Below are 6136 nucleotides of genomic sequence, written 5' to 3'. Positions count from 1 at the left end.
CTTTCCCTCTTGTTCATGTTTCTCCCACTGGAGTCCATCCTCCAAGTGCCCTATGTCAGAGCTTCTATATCTTCTTCCTTTTCCTCAAAGTGATCCCAGGAAAAAAATCTAAATAACTCCTTAATTCTCAATGCAGTTTTCAAATATTTGACCATGCCTCTTCTCCTGTCAAAGTGACTAACAATTGTAGCATTAGAGATTTGGAGTTTGATCCTTTTATAGTTCATAAGCGTGACGATTTTCATATGCGTGTGTGAGATGTGTCTCCCTCAAATCTTGTTACAACATTCTCATCGGCATGTTACTCATTTGAACAAGAAAGAAAGAAATTCGGAGTTTCCATGGAAGTAGAGTCTTATTGGGAGTATCTTTGCAAAGCAATGACTTTAACATTATGGAATTTTGCCCATATGAGGAGACTGCTATTTATGGAGGAATTAAGATTAATGAGTTGTCACATTCTTATGATGGGAAAGGGGACAGGTGATTTTGCAATCTGTATTCAGCCACCTTCTCCTAAAATATAAAATCTCATGTCAGAGCATCCAAAGGGTCTAAAAGCAGTGGTCGGCCAGAGTATAGGGTTCGGTGGCTTTTGAGAAAAAGGGCACATTTATTTTTAAAGGAAACATGAAAAGAGGACTGTAGAAATGTAGAGATGCTTATACTGAGAAAATTTGCCTAGATTGACCTGACATCATGGGAAATATCCTAGTTCATTGGATAGAGGGAGTCCAGTGCTTCTACCCAGGGTGGTGGAAGCGATTTCTAAGAAATTTAAATGTATAAAAAGAAAAAAAAGAAGTAATAGGAGGCAAAAGTAGAGAGAAAACAACAGAGGATGTCGAGACCCCAAACATATATGCACTTGGGTTATAATTTTCTCTACCACTGGGCATCTAACCTCCCGTCCCTAGTGTGCATTCATTGTCGCTCACCTTTGGCTCTCCAGTGATTTCTGGGGGATGGTGGTTAGAGCCCTAACAGACCTTGTCCAGTGGTCTTCAATCGGAATTACAATGCGAGAGAAGCCAAGAAGCCCATTCGCTCTCACTCTATTTGGAGTACCTCCACCTTAGCCCAACTTTCCATTAATGCCCCTGAGTTTGGACTTCTAGATGACAAATGTAAGAAAGAAAGTGATTTTGTCATCAAGCCATCCTAAAGGGCTCGTTTTTACCATCACCAAGATCTGAAATTATGTGCTGTCCCATTTGTGAGCTCTGTGTTCCAGGCAGAGCTGTGCAATTGCCAAGAGCCACTCAGTGGCGATCCCTCACAGCTGCCCAGCTGTGCGCCTGGGCCGTGGGCACACCGGCCTGAGTGGATGGGGGTGCATAGCAGGGGCAGGGGCAGGCACCGGGGGCTTGAGCTAATGCAAGTACAGGCTTGCTGAAAATTTATTGATGTGTTGTTAAATGTGTTCCTGCTTTTCCTAGTATGATGGCTGTTTGTTTATTGATTTTTTCAAAAAAGCTTTCAATATTGTGGTTTGTTTACCGTGAAAGTTTGAGTTGTCAAAAGTTGACCTCAAAATTGATGTAATTAACTGGTTTTAGTTTGCTCTGTTTAATTGATGTTGAAAGGCAGACAAAAATTGTGGGGGGGGGGGGTGGTAATATTCTAGTTAGTTGGACATTGTTTTTGGCTTTAGAGCTTTCTGGTTACTCAACAATAACTTTCCAAATTTTAGCTCTGCTCTGATTATTAGCTTTATGATGATTACTTTGCCATTATGCCTAATCAACAGCAGTGCGGAAACTCATTTTAATCATATTTTTCCTGCCTAGAAATTAGCAGATGAAGGATAATTGCTACCAAATACCTCGGGTTATGATTGGCCACTTCTTGTCTAATGTTGTCAAAAATGAAAACTTAAAGAAAATGTAAAACTTTTATTTCTACTTTGTAAATAAAGTATGAACTCTTGGCCTTTTTTCCTTCCTGAAGGCTGAGAATGAGTTGCCCTTTTCCTTACCTTGAGATCATCTGTTTACAAATAGGAGTTACTTAAATAACTAGATTAATTAGATCAAACTAGATTGAAGGTGCTCTTTACAACTTACATGAGATTTACCCACTCACAGGGTCATGAAGGATGGCAACGTTTATTTCCAGAACATCCATAATGGACTTTTCCTTTCCACAATGTTTCATAAAAGCATCATGATTTTCAGGGCTACTAGAATGGCTCACAGAGACCATCGAAGCCAGGGCAGTGGACTGAGGGTGTACATGCACATATTCAGGGGAGAGGAGTCCTAGCCTCCCAAGATTCCTCAGGGAACCATGGCTTCAAAGAAGTTAAGAATCACAGAGCAAGCCCAGGTCTTTCATGTTAGAAAAATGGAAACCGAAAGAGTCTCATAGAGTAGAGTCAGTGGTAGCAGAGCTGGGACTTAGAAACAAGGTTGTCAGACTTCCCAGAGCCTCCTGCCTCCCAGAAATGCTGCCGCTTCCCCTAACCTTAAGCCATTGTTGGCACCCACTCCTGAAGCCTCAATACCCCTCATGTCACCACCCTCTGCTACCTGCTCTGGCAAATTTGGGGGAGGGTGTGATATGCAGTGAAACCCAAACAGAAATGGGCCCTCTGACTTCAAACAGTGACTGAAAGGTGATGGATAGTTGGTTGCTTCTCTGGTACCACTGATGTTGAGTGAGGTGAGGAATCTACAAGCCATGGCTTATAAAAACCCCAGTTCCAAAACGAAATAGCAAGTGTACAACACCATTAAGGACCAACTATGCAATGAAGCACTTGTCTTTAGCTCTAAATGCTTTTATGATCCCAAAGAATATCATACTAACAACAAATCACAATGTGAATAACTGTTGAAAATACAACCCATGTAACTTTATGCAATTTCTTTAGGTTTCAGATATTATTGATATTTGATGATGAAGTAATCTTACAACATTGGAACAAACATGAGAAGAACAGGTGAAGCCTTTATAGTCTGAGATGTCTTACGGGTCTGAACATCTAAAAAAGAAAACCTGCAGAGCTAATACATTCTGAGGCAGAGGTTCTCACACTTTATACATTAGCATCTGCTGAAGGGCTTGCTAACACACAGATTGCTGGGCCCTACCCTGGAGTTTCTCATTCAATAGATCTGGGATGGGGCCTGAACTTTTGGCAATTCTAACAAGTCACCAAATGAGCCTATTGATGCTGGTCCAGGGATCATACTTCAAGAACCACTTGGGTAAAATTGATGTTTATCAATTGCTGCTATTAATAGCATTATAATAACATCTTCACACTTACATATTACACCAACATTTTAAGACAATTTTTCAAGTGAAGTTTTGTTACATGGATATATTTTGTAGTGGTATGGGCTTTTAGTGTACCTTGTACTCAACAGGTAATTTTTCATCCCTCATGGCTCTCCTACCCTCCCAATTCTTGGAGTCTCCAATGTCCATTATACCACTCTTGTGACCATGCTTACCCACAGGTTAGCTTCCATGTATAAGTGAGAAGATGCAGTATTTGATTTTCCAACCCAAGTTACTTCATTTCGGATAATGGCCTAAGAGTTTCATCCAGGTTGCTGCAAAAAACATTATTTTGTTCTTTTTTGTGGTTGAGTAGTATTCCATGGTGTATGTGTCTGTATAATATATATATTTTTTCTTTATCCAGTCATCAGTTAATGGATACTTAGGTTGATCCCACATGTTTGCTATTGTGAATAATGCTACAATAAACATATGAGTGCAGGTATCTTTTTGATAGAATGATTTCTTTTTCTCTGGGGAGATACCCAGTATTGGGATTAATGGATCAAATGGTAGATCTATGTTTAGTTCTTTGAGAAATCTCCGTACTGTTTTCCATAGAGGTTGTACTAATTTACATTCCCACCAATAGTGTATAAATGTTCTCTATTCTCTGCATCCTACCCAATGTCTATTGTTTTTTGTCTTTTTAATTATGGCCATTTTGATTGGGGTAAGATGGTATCTCGTGGTTGTAATTTGCATTTCTCTGATGATTAATGATGTTGAGCATTTTTTTCATATGTTTTTTGGCCATTTGTATGATTTCTTTTGAAAAATGTTCAGGCTGTTTGCCTACTTGTTAATGGAGTTGTTTTTTTCTTGCTAAGTTTTTTGAGTTCCTCAGAGACTTTAGATATTAGTCCTTGATTGGATGCATAGGTTGTAAATATTTTCTCCCATTCTTTAGGTTGTCCATTTAGTCTGCTGATTATTTCTTTTGCCATGAAGCTTTTTAGTGTAAGTCCTATTTGTTATTTCTGCATTTGTTACATCTGTTTTGGGGGTCTTAGGCATAAATTCTTTGCCCAGGCCACAGTCCAGAAGAGTTTTTCCTGGGTTTTCTTCTAGAGATTTTATAGTTTCAAGTCTCACACTGAATGGGGAGAAGTTGAAAGTACTCCCCCTAAAAACTGGAACAAGACAAGGGTCTCCCATAAAACCTAGCACAGTGCCTACAAAGCTTATTGCCTTGATTTGAAATGGAACTAAATTCAAAATATAGGGGAATAGACCAAATGACTTTAAAAATCCAATCTGGCCCTAAGGTTTTATTATTCAAAGGCTACATCCTTGACTTGGCCTTTGCTCTCATCTCCATGGCAGACATGGGCTACCTGTTTGCTATACCCATTCCCCCTGTCCCTGGGTACACAGAGGGATTGCATTTCCCAGCCTTTCTTGCAGTAAGAGATGTAGCCATGTGACTGGTTCCTAGAAAATACAATGCACATTACTTCCAGGACTGGCTTATGAAACTACCCATGCAGAGTCCTCCATGCTCTTTTTCCCCCTCTAGTGTCCTTAGGCAGATTAGTAGATAAAATGGTGATGAAGGATCCATGAGATGAAAGGAGCCTGGGTTTCTAAATCACTGCTTGAAAGAGAACTGCCCCAATAAGGACCTGTTTTGAAGTTCGTAAGGGTGAGAACTAAGCTTCTGTCGTACAAATTCCATGAGATTTGGAGTCTATCTGTTCTAGCAGCTAGCATTACCTTACCTAAATGATCCCACAGACACAGCTCCGAGTCCACAAGCATCTAGCCTGGGAAAATGGCATCTGTGGTGGTCTCTTCTTCCATTGTCATATTAAGTAACTCATCGAGGCCTTTAAGCCTGCCACCAATTGAACTCTTTTATCTTGTATTCCACGAAACCCACATTCTATAACTAAAGAAAGATGCTAATCATCTAAGTTGACCACTTCTTTGTACACAGAATTGTTCATTAGGCACCCCCAATGTACCTGTACAGTGCCTGGACTCCTTCAAGAGAAGGGTTTCAGAGGGGTCAGTGCCCCCCAAATCTGCAAACCTATATGAGTTCTGCATGGGTTCACTTTGTCTCTCCTGGCATTAAGGGGTTCAGATTCCCTAGGGCCCTCATTCTGGCTGAGGACAGGGCTGGGAAGTTTACTTTCTGCTTGTGCAGAAAGGTCCAGGGGACTTGGGAGAGTCTAATTGGTCTGGGCTCTCAAGGTCCTAGCTAAGATCCTTTAGAGACCCTTGTAAGAAAGAGGAACTAATTGTTTTGCAAGTTTCCTATGTCCAAGTGCTATGCTGGATATTGTGTGTATTTTTTAATTTGATGGAATGTAACTCTTATAATTGGGGAAAATGAGGCACAGAGAAAGTGAGTCTTTTACCCAACGTCATATAATAGTGAGTGGCCTTTCTCTTTCTGATTCCAAAGCCCCTGTTTTTCTTCTAACACATCAGGTACCCTCTCTAAAACCAGCCCCAGAAACCACACTCAGGAGACTCCAAACTCTATGTGATAGATACTACTTGTTTTTACCAGCAGACCCCCAATGTGGTTTGGGCAGAATGTACCCACCAACTAAACTATATATCCCAGATTCCTTGCAACCAGATGCATGGTTCATCCTAGTCAATATGGTATGAATAGAATTGTTTAGGTAAAGCTTCTAGGAAAGCACCTTAAGACAATGGTAGACACAGCTAGAATACACTTTTTTAAAAATTGTCATATACTTTTTATATTTTCCCTTCTTTATACTTCCTGCCTAGAACTCACATCCTCTAGGGTCCCTGGAAGAATGGTGACCATGGAGTATACAGGCTGAGAGCCTACAACTGAATGGGACCCTGTGATTTGTACCCC

The 6136-nt window shown here is 40.4% G+C and overlaps 1 non-coding gene across 1 annotated transcript; it reads left to right on the top strand.

The window, feature by feature from the left end:
- The first annotated feature begins 210 nt into the window (after positions 1 to 210).
- LOC138388636 (small nucleolar RNA U13) lies at positions 211 to 315 on the top strand. The gene has a single exon (XR_011234170.1). It is a non-coding gene; the product is annotated as a small nucleolar RNA U13 (small nucleolar RNA).
- The last annotated feature ends 5821 nt before the right edge of the window (positions 316 to 6136 follow it).

The sequence above is a fragment of the Eulemur rufifrons genome, chromosome 7, assembly GCF_041146395.1.
Source record: "Eulemur rufifrons isolate Redbay chromosome 7, OSU_ERuf_1, whole genome shotgun sequence".
NCBI classification, from domain to species: Eukaryota; Metazoa; Chordata; class Mammalia; order Primates; family Lemuridae; genus Eulemur; species Eulemur rufifrons.
Note: the sequence above shows the minus strand (reverse complement) of the source record. Positions and strands in the feature narration are given on the sequence as shown.